The 26,615-nt window shown below is 38.7% G+C and overlaps 1 protein-coding gene across 1 annotated transcript in view; it reads left to right on the top strand.

Annotated features, from left to right (window-relative positions):
- Positions 1-26,615, top strand: part of fzd3b (frizzled class receptor 3b) — a 56,794-nt gene that overhangs the window by 15,930 nt on the left and 14,249 nt on the right. The window lies entirely within an intron of this gene.

A 26,615-nucleotide genomic window follows, 5' to 3' on the forward strand; every position in this document is an offset into this window, starting at 1 on the left:
TTGAAATCAGCCTCCTACATTTTGAAAATGATGACTCGTGACGTGACGAGTTTGACCCGGCGGAAGTTCTAGGCATATGCTAATTATTTTGCGAAACGAGTTTGACCCGGCGGAAATTCTAGACATGCGCTAATAAAAAATAATATTTTGCGAAACGAGTTTGACTCGGCGTTAATCCTGAGCCGGCGGTAATGCTAAGCATGCGCTAATTATTTTGCAAAACGAGTTTGACCCGGCAGTAATTCGAGGCATTGCGAATTACTGCCAATTCAAGGAAATACGCACTTTTTTGTATTGGATGTTTATCTTTATTTTTGCACATTTTAAAGCAAAAGAAGCAATACTTTTATTTTTGAAATGCTTATACTTTTGCAGAATATTAAGATTTGCACTGGATGTTTACTTTTATATTTGCACATTAAAAAGCAAATAAGCTACTTTTAATTTTGTTCAATGTTAAAAGTTTTAAATGTTTACATTGTTACAGAATATTTTGTCATGTTGTTGTCAATGTTGACTGAGTGGCCATACTTTTTTTTTTGTAAATAAAAGCCATGCCTTTTGAAAAAACTAGTCTACATTTATTTTTTCATCTTCATTTTAAATAACAAAATAATCGGTAAAAGGAAAAATAATCTATAGATTAATCGAAAAAATAATCTATAGATTAACCGATCAATCGAAAAAATTATCTATAGATTAATCGATAGAAAAATAATCGTTAGCTGCAGCCTTATGGCTGATCACATACTTTTTCACGAAAATCGTTCGATACCGATTGGTGGCTGATGGATGGGCACATCCCTAATTAAAGCTGTTTTCAACAACCAAAATAAGAAAATCCAGGTAAAGGCACTTAAACTTCAATTCAATTTATTAAAAGTAAGTAGCCGCATAAAGGTTGCAAACAGCCCCAACATATTATTTATTTCACAACTTGAATGTTAATGTTTTGCCTTTTTTCGTTTGTTAATGAATTATATGCGGCAACGATGCAAAAAACAAATTATACTTTTAGTTGTCACGTTTCCTTGCATCTAGAAGGTTTTTCTAGTTCATCTGCAGAAATGCAACTGTAAAACATAAATGCACATGTCGTGAACATATACAGAGATCCTTTAGTTCGGGTGGATTCTGTTTACAACATACACAAGTAGTAAATGACAGTAATGGTATGCTAATGTGAAGTATTAAACAGATCTATTGCACTTTAAATTGACAGATTTCAAACCAACGAGAAAATAACTACAAATGGACTATGATTGACAGGCAGGCAGTTAGGTAGTAAATCAGTGTTAAAAGACACTTAAGAGCTTTTCTTATCCCTCAAGACCACCCATGATCTTTAACTCCACCTACCTATAGACAAAAGCGCTCAGGGATCGTTTTTTTTTTTTACTAATACTTTGAGCTATTCACAAGTCCCGATGATTCCTTATTTCTTATTTAAAAAATTTGTATTACGTTGATTTGAATTAACTAATGTAAAAGACAATTAGACCTAGATAAAAAGCTTACAAGAGACAATAGAGTAGCAAGTGAAAGGGAATTTAAGGACAAAAGAGTAGAAAATAGAGACAGAGTGGTAGATTGTGTAAAGTCTTTAGAGCCCACTGTCTTCAGTGTTTGTGTTTCTCTCAGCATGGGAGGCTGTCCTTCAAAATTAAACTTGCCCTGCTTAAGAAGGGCCACCGTGAGGCCACGAGGTCCCCGCAACAGAGAACGCTTGTGTGAGAGAGTTCACCGCATGATGTGCTGTCGTGTGGTCTCGCTTTCCATTGTGTGTGTGCGTAAAAAAAAGAAGAAAGAATTTAGTTTTTAATAGTGTCTTTTTGTCACGGGGTATTATTTTTGGTACTGTGTATGTGTCCTTCTGTGCACGTTGGTGTGTGCGAGTCGAGCACATCTGAAGAGGCGGTCTATTCACTGCGGTAGAGACAGACAGGTCCTCATCCCATTTAAATGTCCCTGTTTATTTCCGTTGAACTCTTGATTATCATGCTCATTCTGATGGAGTCTATTGAAGCTGCCAGCCCAAATGAAGCAATCATTTATTTATGCACAGAACAAAGGCGCTGCCTGGTGCTGCTTTTTGGCAGACTGTTCCCATCGGCATAGCTGCCACTGCTGCTTATCCACACTCACAATGGCAATAAAGCCAGATTCAGGCAGACATTGTTGAACTTTTCATGGAAGCAACGCCGTCAATTACTGCTTTACATTACCTGATATACCTTGGAAAGGGTATATTCAATATACTTATTCAAATGGCTGTATTGTCTTAAATGAATACAGTAGTGTATTGTATGTATATATATATATATATATATATATATTAACAGGCAAACTTTTCTTTTCAGTAATTTATACATTTTTAATACTCAAATTGTATCCACATCTTTCCAAATAACTGTATTAAAAGATGTGTACATATAAATCGCTGGGGATACGTTATCATGTGAGGGATTTGAAGGTCATGTGAGGGATTTGAAGATATCAGTTAGTAGAAAAGTTTTTAAAGTTGAATTAAAACGGACATACATTCTTTATAGTGATAACCTACTGTAGCATCAGCCATCTACTGAGTAGAGGACTAGTAATACCTGATTAGTTATTACATTTAATTGGTTGTTGAGCAATCATTAGCATATTTAGCTTTATAGCTTACTATAAGCATTACAGGAATATGAGCATAAATGTGTCTGTCTTAGGCATGTGTTGTCCACTCCAGTTAATGCCCAACGGTGTTCAAATGTGGTTAAACACATAAATATAGCTTATCCATGTCTTACGGACCTAATCTGAACCCGTGACCCAGTCTGGAAAATAACTGTGTATTTGTGTGTGAGTGACCGCTAGTGAGAGATGTTTAACCCACTACTGCTTAGCCCAATCTCAAACTACCATACACATGCTATTGAGCCGCTTAGCTCCCATTGGAGCAACAGTCTCACATCAAATCTAGGTAGTAAAGGAAATGTCGTTCTACATGTTGCTGCAAAATCTGTGCATTCCTGTTGCTTTAACCACCGCCTTACTCGTTCCTCACACTTGACAGAATGTATATTAATCAGCAGAGGGCCTCACTTATGCAGCCTGTGGTGTTTGCGAGTTATGGGTACTACTACCAATTTCATCTCCATTTTCTACATCTCTATCATTTCGTCCGACCCCCTCTCTTACGCTTCTCTCGCTTTCTTACTCCAGCACAATGCAGCCTATTGTTTGTGCTTGTTTGATATACTTCAGATGCTGCGACTGTGTGTGTGTGTGTGCTTGTGGGCCCATGAAAGTCCTTTCCGCTGTTATCCTCCAAGAGACAAGCGCCTGCTGGAGCCAACACATCACCTGTTGCCATGGCAGTTAAATAGGCAGAGTGGGAAGGGCAGGAATGGAAGAAGGCACACATGCAGGAAGGGAAGGGTTGGGCGGTTGGATGATGACTGCATGTTGTAGATGGGTAGAGGTAAATGAAAGAAGGGAGTAAAGACCAACTACATTTAAAAACAAATTATTTCTAGTAAATACTAATTGGTTTAGGCTATAGGCAGTTTCTGTTTGTTAGATTTTTTCATAATGTTAATTGTGATTACACTTAGTCAAGCCCAAAAGTATTTGTACCCCTGGCAAATTTTGACATAGTTACTTTTATTAAAGAAGCACATTTTTCTTCTGATTGGAAATAATACAGGCATCTCCCAGAAGATAAGACAACATTCAAAAGGTGTCATTGTGGGGAACAAGTATGTCTCAGCTTTTACTTACATTTGAAAAAAAAATCTTACGTCTATATTTGCCAGGAGTAAGAATCATTTCAGGCTTGACTATTATATATACACTGCAAGACAAGAGTTTGTCAGTAAACTTAGCAAACAATTAGAGATGTAACTTTATTAAAATGTAATAGTGTTTATCATTATTATAGTGATATTGTTGAATGAGCCTTAAAAAGTACTTATACACACACTGAAATGTTTTGACCTAGTAATTTATTTTAAATAACCAAAATAAATAGACACTCTGTTGCATGTTTTGTGTTTCTTACTATATGCTCCACTGAAAGTGTTTGTCTTAGTATTGTATCTGTTTTATTGGCTAAGATTTTATTCTTTTAAATATTGGTTTGGATTCTCTCACTTAAAGATTTATTTAAATGCAAATTGTAACAAATGGAATCTATTATTATTATTTCTTATTTCTGGCGGGCGTTGTGGCATCCTACTCTGTTCAGCGGTCTTTCAATGCAAAAAACACCTCGAAGTTTGGAAAGATTACTGTCTTAAGAGAACACAGCTTGTAGGTTCAATGTGCACAATATTATATCTTTAGTTTTACCGCGGTCATCACTAATACCGTTTATCATTACATCCTCACCAACAATATAAGCTTAAAAATAGCCAAAATAGAAATGTATAGATACATTTATGGGAGACAAAACTTACAAAACCATAGACTGGTAGCGGCATCAGCTCTTTTCATATGCCTGTAAAGTCAAGTCTTTTTCTTGTTTTTTTGTATAAACGGGAGGGGTGCACAATGTTTTTCTTTCTTACCAATACCGATAACTTCTTGCTTCTCCAGACCAATACTGGCGATCCCGATCCCAATCAGCATTTTTGGCCTCCGGTCTCAATCCAAATATTTTGGCCTCTGATCTGATCCAATACTTTGACAATGTTTTTATAGATTATGGAACTGAAAATATTTCTGCAAGTAATTAAATGAACACAATAACATAATTTTATAAATCTTAAATTTTCGAATTTGCTAGTATCGCTGTAAATCAGAATAAATAAATTTACAGAGAATTAAAAGTCAGCTTCACTTTAATATTTTAGAAAAATAATCCATTCATACTTGAACATCCCATACACTCAAAAAGACAGGAGTCATTTAAGTCGGACAGAATGTAATGCACAACAAGTGTATTGTAAAGCAGTGTTTTTCAACCTTTTTTGAGCCAAGGCGCATTTTTTTCTTTGAAAAAATCAGGAGGCACACTCAGTAGACAATAAAAAGTCCTTGTCGCAATTGTTGGATATGAATTTAAACCATAACAAAGCATGCATCACTATAGCTATTGTTTCAAAGTCGGTCTACTGTCACGACCTGTCACATCACGCCGTGACTTATTTTGAGTTTTTTGGTGTTTTCCCGTGTGTTTTAGTTCTTGTCTTGCGCTCCTATTGTGGTGGCTTTTCCTGTTTTTTTGGTATTTTCCTGTTGCAGTTTCATGTCTTCCTTTGACCGCTATTCCCCGCATCTGCTTTGTTTTAGCAACCAAGAACATTTAAGTTGTTGCTGTCTTTTTTTGTGTGGACATTGATTGTCATGTCATGTACGGATGTACTTTGTGGACGCCGTCTCTGCTCCACACCATTTTTGCTGTCGTCCAGCATTCTATATTTGTTTACTTTGTAGCCAGTTCAGTTTTAGTTCCTTTCTGCATAGCCATCCCTAAGCTTCAATGCATTTTCTTAGGGGCACTCACCTTTTGTTTATTTTTGGTTTAAGCATTAGATACCTTTTTTACCTGCACACTGCCTCCCGCTGTAGCCTGCATATTGTGATCACGACAAACCATCGTTGTCTCACACGACCTGTCCCCGACATCTACAAAGCAATGGACCAGCTCGAGGATTCAGCAGGCTTTTTCTCGCAAGATTATTTTTTTTGACGGGTTAAAGGTCAAGAGGGATACACAAACCCAGAAAATGGCTTCCTTATTATCGAGTGGTGCTGATTTGGAAATAAATGTCAACTTTGAGTATTTAATGCGATGGAGTGTTGACTCATTGAAAGACCATTTGCGTTGTTGTGGACTAAAGGCATCTGGAAATAAAAAAGATCTTGCTGCCTGGGATTTTGCTGCGTCGGAAATGGGAGTAAAAGCCAAGAAAACCGGACAAGAGGTAAACAACGAAAAGGCTGAGTACTACCAAAAAACCTAGTTGATAAAAGACACCGTTAACTTTTTGCCAGACCCTCTCTCTATTTCTGACGGTTGGATAGGACAAAAGGATGGAATGAAGCTCTGGCCGCCTACCATGTACTTTGATATAGGCATGTACCTTGGTGTTACAAACATGGGCACAAGAATGCTTCAAAGTTACAAAGAAGACAAGGCTTACAGTTATTTCACAACAGGTCAAATTTCCTTTATGTTTGTATTTTAATGATACCATATTTAGTAACACTCATGAATGTCACAGATTGTTTCCATCTTGTGAGGTGATATGTACTATTAGAACATCCCACAACGGCGCAAATTGTCTTCGGCATATTAAAAAATATACACGACACGAAATAAATAAAAATTCTGAAATATACATATTCTACTATTCACACTGAAGTGTAAAAACAAATCACGAACTGACGATGTTTACCATAAAAAGTATGGAGTCGCTGCCTTTGTTTATCCCTCCCGAACTTTGATCTCGACAAATTGGACATGCGCAGTAGCCAACTTCGAACTAGTCCATTAGTTAAGTTAAAGTACCAATTATTGTCTCACACACACACACACACACACACACACACACACACACACTAGGTGTGGTGAAATTTGTCCTCTGCATTTGACCCATCCCCTTGTTCACCTCCTGAGAGGTGAGGGGAGCAGTGGGCAGCAGCGGTGGCCGCGCCCGGGAATCACTTTTTGGTGATTTAACCCCCAATTCCAACCCTTGATGCTGAATGCCAAGCAGGGAGGTAATGGGTCCCATTTTTAAAGTCTTTGGTATGACTCGGCCGGGGTTTGAACTCTCAACCTACCGATCTCAGGGCGGACAAAGTGCCACCTACTGATATGGAAGAGAATAACATGGTTACTCTGCCGAGCTCTAGACAGCACCGACACATTATTTGCGGATTATAATTACTGGTTTGCAAAAAATACTTTTAACCCAAATGCGTCCTAAAGTCACCAGCCTTGGCGTCACTATAGACAGCGATTTTAAACTTGACAAACAGCTCAATGGCATTTTAAAATCGTGTTTTTATCATCTTCGTCTTTTAGTAAAGGTAAAACCGTTTTTATCTTTTAACCTTTTTGAACAAGTCGTGCATGCTTTTATTTCAAGTCGCCTGGACTACTGCAATTCCCTTTATGCTGGCATTAGCCAAAAAGCTCTCTCCCGGTTGCAGTTAGTCCAGAACGTGGCAGCACGACTTTTAACAGGGGCCAGGAAACGCGAGCATATAACCCCAATTCTTGAGAGTTTGCACTGGCTCCCTGTTCATTTTAGAATTGATTTTAAAACCTTGCTGTTTGTTTTTAAAGCTTTACATGGACTGGTACCTCAATATGTCTCAGACCTCTTCCAAATTTACACTCCTGCGCGCGCTCTGAGGTCTGAGAGCCAGCTCCAGCTCGTGGTGCACAAGACCAGACTTAAAACCAGGGGAGACAGGGCCTTCTCTGTGGTCGGCCCTAAGCTCTGGAACACTCTGCCCCTCCATGTTCGAACTGCTCCCACAGTGGAGTGTTTTAAGTCTCGTCTTAAGACCCACTTTTATTCTCTGGCTTTTAACACCATGTGAGTTGTGTGGTCCTCTGTTGTCCTCTGTGTTTTTAAAATGTTGATTTCTATTTACTGTTTTAATTGGTTTTACCCTTTAAAATCGTTTTTAATCATATTTATTTTATATTGGTTTTATATGTATTTATTTTTTGTTTTTATTCAGTCATTGGTGGAGCTAAGGATAATATTTTAATATTGTTTTTAATATTGTTTTGCAGCACTTTGGAAACATTTTGTTGTTTAAATGTGCTATATAAATAAAGTGGATTGGATTGGATTGAAATAGGTGAAATTACTAGTGTGCCGCGGCACAGTGGTTGTAAAACACTGTTGTAAAGGACGGAAAGTGTGCTCTTGTTTTTTTGGAGGGGTGACTTGACAACAGTGCTGAGTGTGGGTAGATAAATATATAAATAAATATATAAACAAGAGCACCCCCAAGCTACAGCTGCCGTCCTTTCTTCATAGTGAGCTCGCACCACGTCAATCAAGGTTTTTTTTATGTTATTGGATTTATCTATGAGACGTCATAATTCCTTTTATCATGCACCCCTTACTAATATTATCAACATGAAATGGAGTGAGGAAATTAAAATAAGCCATAACAGGGGCAACCACTGTCTGCAATTGTAGTAGCTGTGTTTTATGAGCTGAACCAGAAATAACTGGGTTCTGTACAAAAGACAGTAAATGTTGTATCTTCGGTTATATTTAGATTTTTTTCAGGATCTCCGTGTGAAAAAGGCGATTGTTTTGTTTATTTAACATTCATAATTATCGAGCCCTTGAGCCACAAAGACCAAAAATAATGACATGAGAAGAAGACTTGCTGCTCTGCCAAACAAAGAGAGAGGAAATGAATGAATGCTGATGTTAGCAGACTAAAAGGATGACGACGTGGAGGAGGTGGACAACTGCATATGCAATATAATTGCAGGTCTAAATTGGATGGAAGCAAAAGACGAGATGACGAAAGGAAGAAAAAGATCAGGCCAGAAGAGGAGGAGGGGAAATGAACGTGAGGGGGAATGTCATTATAAGCTTTGTCCGATGCTCCTTACTGAGGGCTGGACGGACATGGGTAAAGAAAATGAATGAAAGGCACAGACGTGTGAGAGGAGGGTGCTTCTTTCCTAACATTCTTTTCAGTGATTAGGGAGGAGAGCATCACCATCACCTCAAATCATGTGTTCACAGTCCGCGCCATCAAGATAGGACATACCAGGCCCAAGGCCACTGTGGCCATCTTGTGCATGCAGGATTGTGTCTGTGAAGCAAACTATAAAATGTAGCTGTCTATGTGAAGAAGAAAGTAGTAGAAGTAATTGTTACATGAGTACTTTTATCCCGACCAGACAGACAACTAAAGTGCTAAAAGCAAGTGAAGCGTCAGTGAGAACGATGCAGTGATGCTAATTGAGGTGTGCTCTGGCGGTATTTGTGCTGCAGGGCTTCACTGACTGATTCCTCACCCACCCACTGGGTGAAAATTTGACTCCTCATGTCAGGCAGAGATGGTAACAATAGGGGAGAAAACTCTAGGAGGGTGTGAGGTTAATATGTCCAGATGGTCTCACGGGCAAAAACCTAGATTTTTCTCATAAATATCTCCTTCATGTGTCAGAAAATACTCAACTTTTGCAAGTGCATTTAAATACCAACATGTTAGTCACTTTAATGTGCGGGTTTAGGGGATTAAGTTGCTGATTTGTTTCGTATTAGGCACACAAATGCGCCATCAAAACATTAGGAATACTTGCAGACTAGTTTTAAAGCCGTATGGTTAAGCTGATAGCCCACTTGTCACACATAAAGTCCATGTCGTAAAAGTTAAGCTCTTTAATGACAGCTTTTTATGTACTGGACCAACATTTTAATGGCTCTTCCCTAGAGTTTCTAACCATTCAAGCAAAAAAACTTGACCATCTGATTTTTTTTGTTCAGATGATTGCATCTTGCATATATTTTCTGTGTGAAGATCTGATTACTTTGGCATTTTTAAATGACTGCATTGCTGCCAGATTTGTTTCTATGGAGCTTTAAACCCAATAGCCTGTCTTCTTGATGGAACCACAACACAAAGCTGGAGGTTTTTGTTTGTGCGTGTGTGTGTAGTTCTCACACCTCTTCCAATCCATTTGACTCCCTAATCCACCAGGAAACTGCCACTTCTCTTCTTTTTTCCGCTTAGTTTTTTCGCCAATTTTGCAGCACTGCCCTCTCTGTCCTTCATTCTTTTTCCTTTTTCCACTTGACAGTGGGCTGGTCTGTGCCGAGCTGACAAACTGGATTTGGTCAGCTGCGATAAGCACTAACCTAACACACTTACTATAATACCCTCAGGCCTAACAGATGACTGCTCCAGTACATAATGGGATGATAAAAACCGAGCAGGTGCAGTAACACTCCTTGCTGGAACAAGTTGCGCTTACAGTTTAGTACAATTTCTTAATGTATTGTCTATTTTTCTGCCAGCATCACATCATTTAACTGCTATCTTACCCTCATTTGCACTGTTGGACCTTTAATTATGTTCCCATTTTTGTCTCTGGCTTTCTTTCTTTCTTGATTTTTTTTTTTTACTTAGTTTTTTTTTCTTCCTCCTGGGGGGTTCCTCCCCCTGAATTTTGTGGAGAACAAGAGTAAAGAAAAAGAAACTTAATCCCTTCATTGAATAGGAGTTGAACCAGTCAGGGGCTTTTTCTCATTTACCTTCTGTGTCAAAAAACCGAACCTGCTTCTCATTCCAAACGCTCACTATTGCCCCGCACCCACTGGCACACACACGCACGCACACGCACCACCCACACGCACCACACACACACACACACACACACACACACACACACGCACAGAAATTGACTTTATTTTTTATTTTTTGTCAGAACATCAACAAACCAAAGTAGAATATTATCTCACTAATCCTTTGTAGAGGGTCTTTCTTATGAATATGTTTGTCAGTTGTAGGTAGTTTCCTTTAGTTACTTGTGTATTGTCAACAGCACTGGGAAAAGCTTGATTGTTCCCAGCCACACACGTTCCCAGTTTTTCAAATCTAAGTTGTTGCCCCCCACCAGTTAAGCTTCTGGCTAAATGATTACCCAGTTGGTTATGTTATAGATATGTTTCTATTTATACAATATATTCGATTTAATGGAGCAGTGACTAAATGACAAGCTATTACCAGTGCGTATTGTCCAATGGAGACGTTCTAGGAAAAAAATAATAATTTCAGACCGATAACAAACTGAAAATATACAAATGCTTCCATCTTCATTCTTCACCTTGCTTGATAATGTATCAAAATTAAATTAACCTAAAACGTTGTTTATTTTAAAATTAAAATGTGTATATTGTGGATGTTCCGATTAGGGAATTATGCTGTCGATCATCCATGAGTAAGATTGGCCGGTACTGATCACATCTATTAATTTGAAATATTTAAATTTATTTATGATGAGTTATTTTGCCAGTTTAACAATATCAACACAATATTTAAAATAGTTCCTTTTTCTCTGTCATTGCATGCAATTGTCTGAGCAAAACAATGTCAATAGTACACAATAGGGGTGCACCATTTTGAGAAAAAACCTAATTGCGATTTTTCACTTAAATTGTAATTGCAATTCTATTGGCGTTTTTATATTTTCATACATAAAAATGCATGAAACTGCGAAAATAACAAGTGAAGGAACACGTTACTTTTAGACTGTCAATCAACTGCTCAGTGGCCTAGTGGTTAGAGTGTCCGCCCTGAGATCGGTAGGTTGTGGGTTCAAACCCCGGCCGAGTCATACCAAAGACTATAAAAAAAATGGGACCCATTACCTCCCTGCTTGGCACTCAGTATCAAGGGTTTGGAATTGGGGGTTAAATCACCAAAAATGATTCCCGGGCGCGGCCACCGCTGCTGCCCACTGCTCCCCTCACCTCCCAGGGGGTGATCAAGGGTGATGGGTCAAATGCAGAGAATAATTTCGCCACACCTAGTGTGTGTGACAATCATTGGTACTTTAACTTTAACTTTAACATATTCTTGTCTCAAGAACAATATACAAAAATGTATTTAAAAAAAATATTTGGCTGTATACAGTACAACTCATAGCTTTTGTCTACATCATGCTGTTAAACTGAAGAAATACTCGACAAAAACTATACAGTGTTTATGATGTAATGTCATCATAATGTATGATACTGCAAGTAACCATTTAACAGTACACACTTTTATTTTTTCATTACTGTTTACCATTGTACTGTAATTGGAAGGTAAATAACTTTTACAGTGTTGGCGCTAGGAATTTTCAAACTGGGGTCCCAGTGACCCCATCAAGTTATAAAAATGGGGTACCACAGTAAATTTTTGGGGTCCCACTTTTTTGTAACCGTTTTGAAAACAAATGATAAAAGTATGCATTATCCTGTTATATCTCACATTATATGTTTTTCACAATGTTTTGGGCACTCAACCCCCTTTCACACAAGGCGGAATTCAATGGAACGGAGATGAAAAATGCAACCATCAATGCAAACTCAGGATAATCATCCCTGAAATAAACAAGTTGATTGATTGATTGATTGATTGATTGAGACTTTTATTAGTAGATTGCACAGTGAAGTACATATTCCGTACAATTGACCACTAAATGGTAACACCCGAATAAGTTTTTCAACTTGTTTAAGTCGGGGTCCACTTAAATTGATTCATGATACAGATATATACTATCATATATATACTATCATCATAATACAGTCATCACACAAGATAATCATCATCAGAGTATATCAATTGAATTATTTACATTATTTACAATCCGGGGTGTGGGATGTGGAGGAGGGGGGTGGGATTAGACTTGGTTGTTATCACTTCAGTCATCAACAATTGTATCATCAGAGAAATGGACTTTGAAACAGTGTAGCTCTGACTTGGTAGGATATGTACAGCAATTAGTGGACATAGAGAGAAAGAGAGAGAGCGAGAGAGAGAGAGATCAGAAAGCATAAGAAAAATATCTACATTTGATTATTTACATTTGATTATTAACAATCCGGGGAGGGTGTTAGTTTAGAGTTGAAGTTGCCTAGAGGTGTTCTTTTAGTGCGGTTTTGAAGGAGGATAGAGATGCCCTTTCTTTAACACCTGTTGGGAGCGCATTCCATATTGATGTGGCATAGAAAGAGAATGAGTTAAGACCTTTGTTAGATCGGAATCTGGGTTTAACGTGGTTAGTGGAGCTCCCCCTGGTGTTATGGTTATGGCGGTCATTTACGTTAAGGAAGTAGTTTGACATGTACTTCGGTATCAGGGAGGTGTAGCGGATTTTATAGACTAGGCTCAGTGCAAGTTGTTTTACTCTGTCCTCCACCCTGAGCCCAGCCCACTTTGAAGAAGTGGGTAGGAGTGAGGTGTGATCTGGGGTGGAGGTCTAGAAGTAATCTGACTAGCTTGTTCTGGGATGTTTGGAGTCTAGATTTGAGGGTTTTAGAGGTGCTAGGGTACCAGGAGTTGCTCTACAAAGCCAAGCAAAGTCGATCGAGCAGAGGTTCTTGCATGGACTTCGAAGGCCATAAAGTCATGCACAGCCTGTTCTTCCTGGAACTCTGCAGCTTCTGAAAGATGTTTCGCAACTGTTGCTAGCGAGCCCTGCCCCCAAAGTGGCTACGTCCTGAGGTGATAGTGCCTTCAGGTGTTTTGGATTCAGCAGAAGATCCAAGTATTTCAGGAAGGAAACAACTGAAAGAAAAACGTCAAATGGAACCATGTCAATTGTCAATTAATCTAATATTGATTTATACACTGTGATGACGATTGTAAGCGTTATTTATGAACTTGAATCTAATATTTATTTATACTGTTTGATGATGATTGTAAGCGTTATTTATGAAGAGTCAATTAGGTAATAATTACAACTTGCTGGCCTAAAATCAGCCCATGGTTTTATACCATTGATACAGTTTACATTGTAATATTTTCCAAATGCATCCGACTGGACTTGAACCCTAGTCAACTGTGTGAGTTGGGGATTCTAACCACTAGTCTAGAACTACCAGGCTGACAATGAGGATGGTAACAATATTGATTAATTATTTCGTACCAGAGTCAGGGAATCGTTTATCCAGGTTGGAGAGAATTTCTTTGATGAATGCTGCTCTGTTGGAGTCAAAGTTGAGAGAATCCTGTTCACTCTTCTTCTACTCCACATCCATCCACCTGATTTTGCCGTCCTCAACAGGCACTTCCTGCAGTTTCTTGGCTCTTGCCATCACGTCCACACTGGACTGCATGGCAGACAATGTGTCCCTTGTCACAACCTTTAAACTATGGGAAGCCTGTGAAGTAAAGTAAAAAAAAATAAAAGGATCCAAAGTTAAGCTAAGGAAAAATGTAAAACTTTCAATTGTGAAAAAAACAAACACATTTCTATATTTTTTATATTTTGGGTAGAGAACTACATTGCAGTTATTGTACATACCTGTAGCTTATATATGGAAGTTTTATTCCACAAATCAAGTTGCCATAAAACATCGTCAGAAAGAGGAAACAGAAATACACAAAAGTAATTATGTCACACTAGTATAAGAAATATCTCTGTATGTAACATGAGTGAACAATATTTGGTAATATTTACAACAATACCTTCTCAAAATTAAAGTTTTCTGCTTGAAAAACTTTGCTCAGCTTAGTGAACAATGGCAAGATGTCCAGCAGCATACACGTAAGGGCCACAAAGTTGACTGTCTCAACACGCTTGCTTACGCCATTGGCTGTCCCATTGTTCAGATTCACTGCATCCTCTCCTAATGCAGCTACTAGTGCTGGCCAGCACTTTTCAATCGCCTCCCCTGCTTCATGAAGTGAGAGCCACCGCACAGAAGGAGGTTCCTTCAGAGCCACCTGCTCACTCAATAAAATGTCCTCGATTTCTCAAAACCTATTGTACCTGGCATAATATATGTCAAAATATATTAATTAATTACTTAAGTATTTATATTTCATATATTTCTGTGGTAGTGATCATGTCAGTTATGTACATTATGAGCATTACAATGAAACATTTCATGTAATACAGAAACACAAGTTTGTTTTTTTATTCTTATAAATGTATGTAATGTAAACTAGAAATGTAAATGTTCAACTCACCTCACAGGAAAGTTGTTGTAGTAGTTGAATATTTGGGAAAGGTCCAGTTGATACTTTTTCAGTGCCTCAACTTCATTTGCACTCTGGGATACAGCTAGTGCCAATCAGTGTGCATCTTACAATGATGTGATAGCTGGACACTTGTTGTAAATAATTTGAAGTATTTAGTAAAATGTATATATGCAAACTATGAAACTTTTTTTTTTACCAAAAGGGGTATAATAAGTTCAAAAACAAAAAAAACACCTACACTCAAGTTAAGAAGATTCAAACTTGCACGTTTTTAAATTAATTTCAAAAACAACTTTACAACAAATCTAAGTAAAAATGAGAACACTAGAAAGCCACAAGCTTTAATAAAAATAGCACATACATACTGTACATACCAACGCCATTCTTTTCCCCCATAATGACAGCTGCTCCATCACTACCCAAGCTGACAACTAGTTTAGGGTCAATGCTCCAATCTTCCAAAAAACTCAGCAGTGCTTCAAGAATTGTTAGCTTTTCCGTCCAGTACCTGTCGATTTTGCGCAAAGATAACCATGGGCTTTCCGTTCACTACGATCTAGAATAATTAAGAATACTTCAATATATTTATGTTAAGTTTTTTTTTCTCTATATTTTTATTTAATACGTTGTCGGTGTAGTTATTTCAGTATAAAAGTGTAAAAAGTGTTTTGCTTTGGTCATGAAATTATGATAATGGTGTGCCAGGGCATACATGCATATGACACATTTAATTGATTATTCTCACCTGTATGTAGATCATCAGTCGTTTACAATGCCAATAATGCCAACAAACTTAGAGTTTCGCAAGTTAGTTTCAATGTCATTTAATACAGTGGCACTCAATGCCTCTAGCATTTCATCCCTAGCTTCGTGATGGCCATAAGCTGTCGGTATGCTGGCACCATTGGACTTTTGCAGCTCAATCAGGCTTGGGAACTTCGACAAGGGGAGGTTCTCTTTGGCCAAGTGATACACTGTCCGCAGCTGGCTAATAACACTGTCTTTACTTGCCTCCTCTGCTCTTTTCAGAGCGCCAAAAAAGCTGCTGGACTGCTTCCCAGCCGATTCGGCCAACTTGTGAACTCATGTTTCTTGGTGCCTGGTGAGGCTGGATCTTTGAAAATCAGTTCACCCGGTCGTACAGTTGTTTGTTTTCTTAGCCCGTTTACATGGCGTGTGAAACATCTTTCCATCTTCATAAGTGAGCCATTTGCTAAAAGGTGGCTCTTGATGCCACTTTTCAATGAAGCTTAGCTTCTTGGGTTTATTGCTCGCCATGACGAAGACTATAACACACGGGAGTCCAAATACCAGAAATGCAGTGTTTGTGATTGATAAAACTTTTGGCGAATCCAAATTTCAGAAATTCTACTGGAAAGTTCATTACTTTGAAGTCGACCAAGAAGAACGCAAAAACATAATTAAAACACGTCCCTGGGACGGGTGGACTTTCGGAAATGCGCGTCCTTTCTGATTTCAATGCGTAAAAAGACACAAAAAGTGTGTTAACGCCAACATTGTTTTAATTATCCTAATTTAATAAACAGAAAAATTAAAGAGACTCCCGTTTCTGTAAGCAAAAATTTTACTTTTTAAGCATTTTCTTCCCCAGTTGGAAAAACAAATTGGATGTCGTTGTCTGTTTTTTGCCATCACGTGATCACGGCATTCTCGCTCGTTCGTCTGTGTTGTACTCATATTGCCCATCCAATTTAAAGCTGAAATGTTACCACAACAAGACATTTAGCTTTCTAAACATTTTTTCCCCTCCTAATTTTTGTTACTTTGTAGCATTTCTCACTAGCAAGTTATGAGTAGGAAAGCTGTCTGCTTTGTGCGTGTGTGCGCACGTGTGCATGCACGCGTAAAGCTGGCGCCCCGCTCTCCGCCCACCGAAGCCAAGTGATTGACTGAAAAGAAGGCTCACTGCTTTCGGTTAATTGTACTGTTAAATAATATATATATATATATATATATATATATATATATATATATATATATATATATATATATTTATATTTATATTTATATTCCAGTCCATACCCAAATCCCCAAGATGTCTGACTTCAGTGACAATTTTAAAGTTAGTTTGTTGGTGCACAATGATGAGCAGTTTAAGCTGTTTCTGATACTTACTGTTTTACTTTCACTCATCTCCTCATAGTACTCTTCTTCAAAATATCCGAGCCTCTAACCTCACAAGTATAGGTGACCATTGCCCAAAATCGTCTGGTATTGACTTGCACACTTCTACACTAGAAAGACTTGAATGCTGTCTGAAGAGCAATAACATAACAGAGGAAATAAATGCTTACGTGAAAGGGGCAAAACGGGGACACACACAAAATAGGAGTCACACACATTTTCATTGCTTGAGTTACTACGAGCAGACATGAACAAAGAGTCTCCTCCTTTTGGCCAGCGAGACGCACTGATGTACAAACGCAAGCAGCCTCCACTCTGTTAAGTGCCGCCTGAGGGACAACACAGATGTACACGTAAGAGACATCTCAGTGATAAATACTACGTACGTCCTGGAAGCATAACACTGCTGCTTGAAATTATTCATAGGGAGATTCTCTCATCCATTATATTATCCATCCATCCATCCATTTTCTATTTTTTTTTTTTTTTTTAGTAAATCCCACAGAAGACTCAAACATTAGCACTATGTGAGCCACAGTGCTGACATTACAAACACATTTGAACAACATCATGGGAGTTAAATAAGATGATCAAATGTGCAGCTCCCTCGTCTGTAGCTGACTTTGCAGGGCTGCATGCTGTGTTTTGAGATGTGTAGTGAAGCCTTTAAAAAAAAACTTTACAATGGTGTCCTTTATGACGTGGTGGGCGTATACACGGGGTACTTTCATCTAGCTAGGGACAGATCAGAGGTGGCATCATGTCATGTCCATGAGGAAATACCTTTTTCCCTGTGACATCTTAAAAACATCAGAAGCAAGCTTTTTTTTTGTAATTTGAAATTACACATATTACTGTTAGAACATTGTAAAAAAAAAAGTCACTTTTGGGAGCTGGTGATGAATGTGTATCCTCCAAAGGCTTATTGATTATCATTAAAAAGTCAAACCTTAAACATACTCATTGATACAAATATAAGTCACACATCTCTGAAATACAGCTTAGAGGCAGACCTGGGCCGATATTCGTTAAGTCAATTAACCGAACGATAAATGAAAATCAATCAATCAATCAATCAATGTTTATTTATATAGCCCTAAATCACAAGTGTCTCAAAGGGCTGCACAAGCCACAACGACATCCTCGGTATAGCCCACATAAGGGCAAGGAAAAACTCACCCCAGTGGGACGTCGATGTGAATGACTATGAGAAACCTTGGAGAGGACCGCATATGTGGGTAACCCCCCCCTCTAGGGAGACCGAATGCAATGGATGTCGAGTGGGTCTAACATAATATTGTGAGAGTCCAGTCCATAGTGGATCCAGCATAACAGTAAGAGTCCAGTTTACAGTGGGGTCAGCAGGAAACCATCCCGAGCGGAGACGGGTCAGCAGCGCAGAGATGTTCCCAACCGATATACAGGCGAGCGGTCCACCCCGGGTCCCGACCCCGGACAGCCAGCACCCCATCCATGGCCACCGGATCTGTGTGTCTCCCCTTCCACAAGTGATAGGGGGGAGCAGAGGAGAAAAGAAAAGAAACGGCAGATCAACTGGTCTACAAAAAGGGGGGCTATTCAAAGGCTAGAGTATACAAATGAGTTTTGAGATGGGACTTAAATGTTTCTACTGAGGTAGCATCCCTAACTGTTACCGGGAGGGCATTCCATAGTGCTGGAGCCCGAATAGAAAACGCTCTACAGCCCGCAGACTTTTTTTGGGCTCTGGGAATCACTAATAACCCGGAGTTCTTTGAACGCAGATTTCTTGCCGGGACATATGGTATAATACAATCGGCAAGATAGGCTGGAGCTAGACCGTGTAGTATTTTATACGTAAGTAGTAAAACCTTAAAGTCACATCTTAAGTGCACAGGAAGCCAGTGCAGGTGAGCCAGTATAGGCGTAATATGATCAAACTTTCTTGTTCTTGTCAAAAGTCTAGCAGCCGCATTTTGTACCAACTGTGATAAGTTTGCCAGCCTCGATAATTGCCATATGCATGCGTTGTAACGGGCTGCAAGAGCCATCACTCTTTTGCATTGGTTGCAGCAGCTGCTGCCGTTTGTACTACATGCACATAAACGGTAATAATAACTGCTGTAAAAGTGCCGACGGTTAGTATTACTGTATTCGATCAAATTTATCGGAAAACCGTGATTGATAATTGCACTTTGATAAACTTATGGACCGACTACCATTAGCTTGCTTAAATGCTAACATGAAAACAAGAGACATTAACGTCTTTCCTATTAAAGGGGAACATTATCACCAGACCTATGTAAGCGTCAATATATACCTTGATGTTGCAGAAAAAAGACCATATATTTTTTTAACCGATTTCCGAACTCTAAATGGGTGAATTTTGGCAAATTAAACGCCTTTCTATTATTCGCCCTCGGAGCGATGACGTCACATCGGGAAGCAATCCGCCATTTTCTCAAACACATTACAAACACCGAGTCAAATCAGCTGTTATTTTCCGTTTTTTTGACTGTTTTCCGTACCTTGGAGACATCATGCCTCGTCGGTGTGTTGTCGGAGGGTGTAACAACACGAACAGGGACGGATTCAAGTTGCACCAGTGGCCCAAAGATGCGAAAGTGGCAAGAAATTGGACGTTTGTTCCGCACACTTTACCGACGAAAGCTATGCTACGACAGAAATGGCAAGAATGTGTGGATATCCTGCGACACTCAAAGCAGATGCATTTCCAACGATAAAGTCAAAGAAATCTGCCGCCAGACCCCTAGGAAAAGAGAGCGGATGAGGGTATGTCTACAGAATATATTAATTGATGAAAACTGGGCTGTCTGCACTCTCTAAGTGCATGTTGTTGCCAAATGTATTTCATATGCTGTAAACCTAGTTCATAGTTGTTAGTTTCCTTTAATGCCAAACAAACACATACCAATCGTTGGTTAGAAGGCGATCGCCGAATTCGTCCTCGCTTTCTCCCGTGTCGCTGGCTGTCGTGTCGTTTTCGTCGGTTTCGCTTGCATACGGTTCAAACCGATATGGCTCAATAGCTTCAGTTTCTTCTTCAATTTCGTTTTCGCTACCTGCCTCCACACTACAACCATCCGTTTCAATACATGCGTAATCTGTTGAATCGCTTAAGCCGCTGAAATCCGAGTCTGAATCCGAGCTAATGTCGCTATAAACTTGCTGTTCTATCCGCCATGTTTGTTTGTATAGGCATCACTATGTGACGTCACAGGAAAATGGACGGGTGTATATAACGATGGTTAAAATCAGGCACTTTGAAGCTTTTTTTAGGGATATTGCGTGATGGGTAAAATTTTGAGAAAAACTTCGAAAAATATAATAAGCCACTGGGAACTGATTTTTAATGGTTTTAACCCTTCTGAAATTGTGATAATGTTCCCCTTTAAGAAACGTCATACCCCAATCTAAACTAGTATCAACACATTGCTGTCTAAACAACTAAGATACAGTATTCACATTGAACAAAAAGGCTGTGCTGTCTTTGCTCAAAGTGATCTCTACAGTGTCGCGTTGAAACAGACGGAAAGACACGATCGGTCCACGCATGTCATTTCCTGGACTTGCAATTTTTTACGACGGAGCTTTTGACATGTCACATTCTGTGATATTTGAATGTTTTATTAATGTTTTGTATGAAAAGTAGCTTACCTAGGAGTAAATGGGAACAAGAATATAAACATGAAGAAGTAGATTTTACAAAATCAGGCAGTATTATCACCATATTTTCAAACAATTTCACTCTTCTGTCATTGCAATGAATGATGCACTCTCATCATGTAATTTCTTTTGGAAAATGTGTATTTTTTTGTTTTAAACAAGGCACTTACCGTAACGTAGAGTACATCTCTATATGCAGCCTAACAAAAATTAGACTTTTAAATGATTTGTATTGATTATTGATGTATTTGATGTAAAGTAGTAAAAAAAAAGATTGATTTCTTTGCCATTAAGGGCTGCTGAGCACACCGTTCAGGTTTCTGTACAGTTTCAAAATAAATACTTTATTCTTAAGTAACGTCTGTTTTGTTTTGTATGTAATCTTTTACATGAGATTGTTATTCAAATAAAAACTACAAAAAAGAAAACCATGGTAAGAGTGACGGCGTGCAAGAACATAACTGACATAACCGGAAGCGACCTTGTCTTTGCGCATGCGTGGACCGATTGTGTAGTGACGTCGACGTCCCTTTCAACAGGAAGTGACCTTGCGTGACTTCACATAAACCGGATGTAAAACAAACTGACCACCCAAATTAAATTTATCGGTATTAAAAAAACATTCTAAAACATTTCCAAATTAAAATGGAAGAAGATAAACATACTGAAACACACAAATAAAAATAATAATGCTCTTATGAAGCCAGAACAATATTTGACGTTTCTTCTGGCAAGAAAGTATATTTTGTGTTTATTTATGAGTTATACACACACTAAAATCTTTTAACAAAGTTATACAGTATATTTTTTTAATAAGTACTTTTTGAGCATATTCAACAATACTGCGATAATATTAAGTGCAATTATTTTTGTCACAATACCTTAATTTAGCCATTTTATTGATTGTTTTGGTTGTACACCGGGACATTTAAGGGTCCTCCACCCCCTCCTTAACAAAGACAGGCTATTTTATTGTGAATCTTATTTTAGGTGCAAAATTTTGCTAACAGACAGAATACATTTTATTTCTATTATTTGTTTGATTTACATAACTTGGATATGTAAATGTGTACATTTTAATTACAATGTTAAACTAAACGAGAAATACAAGTTTATTGCATTTGAAAGGGTATACTTGCATTATTATTATATATTATCCTTTCGTAAGTGGTTAATTTGGTCTCAAAATAATGTTGACGATAACATCGTTTATCGGCAATAATTAGTAGGTCAATATATCATCAGGCAACATTTGTTATCGGCCCAGGCCTATTTGGAGGGCTCTCTGGTGTTTATAGTCATTCATTGTGGATGTTTGATGGTAAGAGAAGGCAATAAAATCATGTAAAAGTTGTAGCAGCTTGTTTAATGGTTGCAGCTGGTTATAGTTGGACTTGCATTACATTAGTCTTTCATTCACTTTCATATTGCTACAGTAAGCATGTAATATCTTCATCTTTGCTTATAGGGTCCGGTTTTGTCTTTACACTGTTCTACCATCTGTAAAGTCATAGCGTATAAGATGAGTGCACGCCATGCAGTCGTGTGCATCACGGCAAAACTGTGTCATGCCCATCACGCACCGCTGCACCCCATTTGCTGGTGAACATGTGCAGATTTGGAACACGGCAATTGAAAACGATCAAAACATGCACACAAAGCCTGAGTGTGCACACAAACACGCACAAAAGACACACACAATGGCAGATGAATAGGTCTTTGCAGAAGTGCACTCGTACGCTGTAATGTGTGCGATGGCTTTTGTTGCTGGTCAATCAAAGTGCACTGTTTTTATCAGAGGTTTCATACACACACACACCCAGCTATTAGGTTTTGTTGCAGCACCTTGTAGATTTCATGCTTTGAAAAAAACGAATGTATGGTGAAAATGTCACACATGCATCTTGCGCATTTTAATGAGCTGGTAGTTTTCCTGTGTGGATGGAAAACGCTGCAATGGCTTAAGAAGCAAAAGTCTGTCTTTGCCGCATCCTTCATCATGCAAGGAGATGTTTGCTTAACCAAGTGCTGCTTTACATTTTTCATGAGCTTCTGAATGTGGATGGAATACTGGGAGGTGTTGAGTTGCAGCACACTTTAGTCCTCTCTCATATTTGCTACTAACGGCTGTTAATTTAATTTTCACATGCATATGTTATGGTGATATATGGTTATGCTATTAGTTTATTTCAAATGTTTGCGGCCCATCACATATTTACAGTTTTACATTTCAAAATGCATTGGTGTTAGATATTTTATCACAGTCTTGTGTTTTTATATCTTCTCAGGGACAATACTATTGAAGTGAAACTAGTAGGGTAAATAGTAGGGATGTAACAATATGAACATTTCATATCAAGTGACCAAAGTTATCAGTTATCATTACTATCACAGTATTGTTGAATGTGCTCAAAAATATTTTTTACACGCCGACATTTTTCAACAAAGTTTTATTTTTGAAAAATGAATAAGCAATATATACTTTCCTCATCAAATTTTGTTATGCCTTATAAAAATACATTTGAAAGTTTAAAATCTGTATATTTATCTTCTTTAAGGTTTTAGAGCGTTTCTCAATGATGAAGGGAAAAAGGGTGATGTTTGTAATGGCTAAAGACGTTACTGTGTCTAGTATTCCTGTTAGCATTCAAGCTAGCTAGCGATTATTGTGCTGGCTGCTTCTCAAGGAAAGTTTTTCAAAGTGCGGTAATCAATCACGGTTTTATGATCATTACAATTTCAAATGGTAATACTAACCATTGGGAATTTTACTGCAGCTTAGTATAGCGGTTATCATTACCTCCCTAAGTAGTAGTAGTCTTGTGAAATTCCCGCCAAAACACGGATATCTGCGTTTTTAAACATTAATATTGGCGTCAAAATATCACTTCTGTGTTGTTTTTAATGAAATATAAAAATCTGTTCTAAACAAAATTTGTTGAACGCTCGCCTCAGCTGCATGTACTCACTGTTCCTCTTGCCTAAATGCCGCACTGAGTTGCAGGGCGGGGAGACGATTAGGTGCACCGAAACAAGCTCGCTAGTTAGCTAACAATGTAGCTCGCTTACTTGTTGTCGCCTCCGTTTTCTCTCTGAGCCACAACGTTGACGGCTGTCCACTTTGCTGCTAAACATATTTGGATGATTAATGAATGTTGTCTATCTGTGTTGGCCCTGCGATGAGGTGGCGACTTGTCCAGGGTGTAAACCGCCTTCTGCCCGATTGTAGCTGAGATAGGCTCCAGCGCCCCCCGCGACTCCAAAGGGAATAAGCGGTAGAAAATGGATGGATGGATGGACAATCCGAACACTGTTAGTTCTGAACGAGTTGTAGTTCTCGAGGATTTATTTTTAGGCAGTGAGAAGCAGTGTTGGGACTAACACGCCGTTAGTTTCGGCGGTAACTAGTAATCTAACGCGTTATTTTTTATATTCAGTAACTCAGTTACCGTTACTACATGATGCGTTACTGCGTTATTTTACGTTATTTTTTTATGTAGTATCGGCTAGAAACAGAAGATCTGTGTGTGTTTTATTGCAGCGCTGCGGTGGAAAAGAAAAGGCGTGCTTTGTGTGGGTGGGGCTGGGGGGGGCCGGAAGTCGAGTTTCTTAACATGGACAGAGACATTCTCAATACTTTTTTTTTGTCGAGAACAAAGAAAATAACATTTTAGTTAAATGTAAGTTGTGTCGTGGATCAAATATCCTATCTACTTAAAGTTAAAGTGCCATTATGTTGCAGCTATTTAAAATAGTTTTGTCAATTTGTTCTGGCCTGAAATAAATTGGCCTTTTGAAACATATCTTTGTCTTTGTGTGTTGTATGTAGACCACATTGCTTTCTGAGTTCAGTGATGCAAATGCATGTCAAGTTGAACAACAGATTGTATTATTCTCCAGTGCAATAACAGTACTGAAATGAAGGCTAAAAGGGCATTAATGGGAGCCTTAAAAAAAAAAGGGGGGAAAAAAAGAAGCCCGTATTTTCCGCACTATTAGCCGCACCTAAAAACCACAAATTTACTCAAAAGCTGACGGTGCGGCTTTTAACCCGGTGCGCTTTATATATGGATTAATATTACGATTCATTTTCATAAAGTTTCGATCTCACAACTTCGGTAAACAGCCGCCATCTTTTTTCCCGGTAGAACAGGAAGCGCTTCTTCTTCTACGCAAGCAACCGCCAAGGTAAGCACCCACCCCCATAGAACAGGAAGCGCTTCTTCTTCTACTGTAAGCAACCACCCGCCCGCGTAGAAGAAGAAAAAGCGCGCGGATATACTGTACGTTTCATTTCCTTTGTGTGTTTACATCTGTAAAGACCACAAAATGGCTCCTACTAAGCGCCAGGGATCCGGTTCATGAAAAGACGCAATCTCTCCATCCGCACACGGATTACTATTTCACAGCAACTGATATTCCTGTGAACCGCACTGGATACAACGGGAGCACGTACGGTGAATATTCGCACCACAGGGAATGAGAAGTCATCCTTCACTGTGGTTCTAGCTTGCCATGCTAATGGCCAGAAACTTCCACCCATGGTGATATTCAAAAGGAAGACCTTGCCAAAAGAGACCTTTCCAGCCGGCGTCATCATAAAAGCTAACTCGAAGGGATGGATGAAGAAAAGATGAGCGAGTGGTTAAGGTAAGTTTAAGTTTACGCGAAGAGGCCGGGTGGCTTTTTTCACGCAGCTCTGTCCATGTTGATATACGTATGTTTGTGATTGCACATTTGCGTACATTTTGGGAGTGAACAGAGTTGTTAGAACGCTGGTTTTTAATATATTATTAAAGTTTGACTGACCTATCTGACTGTTTTTTTGACATTCCTTTAGCGCAGTTAGATGCGGCTTACAACACCGGGCGGCTTATAGGTGGACAAAGTTTTGAAATATGCCGTTCATTGAAGGCGCGGCTTTTAACCCAGGGCGCCTTATGGTGCGGAAAATACGGTAACTAAATAGTTACTTTTCACAGTAACGCATTACTTTTTGGTGTAAGTAACTGAGTTAGTAACTGAGTTACTTTTGAAATAAAGTAACTAGTAACTGTAACTAGTTACTGGTTTTCAGTAACTAACCCAACACTGGTGAGAAGGTATATTTTTGATGTGACGGATTGTAAACAGAGGTCACAACACCGGAAGTATATTACCCATTACTTTTTATGAGTTCTTTGCATGAATGTTATAGAATTTTCTTTTGACGTTCAATGTTTGGCTTTGGCTGGATGGCCATCGAAGTGAGGCGAGCGCCATCGGCCCGGCCTTCCGCCATTAAAGCGGATGGCTCACACTCTAATTTACTAGAGCATAGAAGCTCCTGAAAATGTGCTTTTCTTTGGTGAACAACCTGTCCTCACGGCCACATCTTCGCTTTCTTTGCTCCTGATCCCTGATGCCACTGTCATGTGTTTCGGTGAAAACGTTGACACACATGTCCTCTCTCAGAAAATGTCACTTTTATGGAGGTCATGTGTCCCATTTGGCTTCTGGTGGCCCTCAAAGCCAAGAAAGTCAGCTAAATCTCTCATTGACGCCATTGTTAGATGTCGGTGCCAAAAAACAAAAACAAAAATATTTTCCTACTCACTCTAACTCAGCCATTTCTCCACTTATCGGAAATCTGAGAACACCGGAAGGTTCCTCAAAGCCTTGTGGCGCCCACAGTTTTTATATATACAATATATATCTCGAAGCGTTTGCCCACAATCAGACATTGTACATAAACTGCTGTCATTGTGTAATAGTGGCAGGGTCATCTAATTACATGAAGTCATTTGAAGTCACGTGGTAGCCCCTCAACCTTACATTACGTTTTCAATGACAATAATGTTAGTAAACATTTCACTAAAAACTGTGTGGTATATTACATGGGACATGTAAGTGTCAAAAAGACAGACAAAAAAGGTTGGTAAATGACAAAAAATCTTACAGTAAAATATAGTGTAGAAACGCACCCAATTGCAGGAAATGTAGTCTTGATTTTCAACATTTTATTTCAGGGTTTGCGTGGCAGCACTTTGTGCTGATAGAAATAGTTTTCTTTTTTCCCCAAAGGGTGCTCACATCCCTGTAGTACTAGGCACAGTTGCAACAAAGAAAGGGGACAGTTGAAGCGATTATTT

This window comes from Nerophis lumbriciformis, linkage group LG06 (assembly GCF_033978685.3).
Source record: "Nerophis lumbriciformis linkage group LG06, RoL_Nlum_v2.1, whole genome shotgun sequence".
Taxonomy (NCBI): Eukaryota; Metazoa; Chordata; class Actinopteri; order Syngnathiformes; family Syngnathidae; genus Nerophis; species Nerophis lumbriciformis.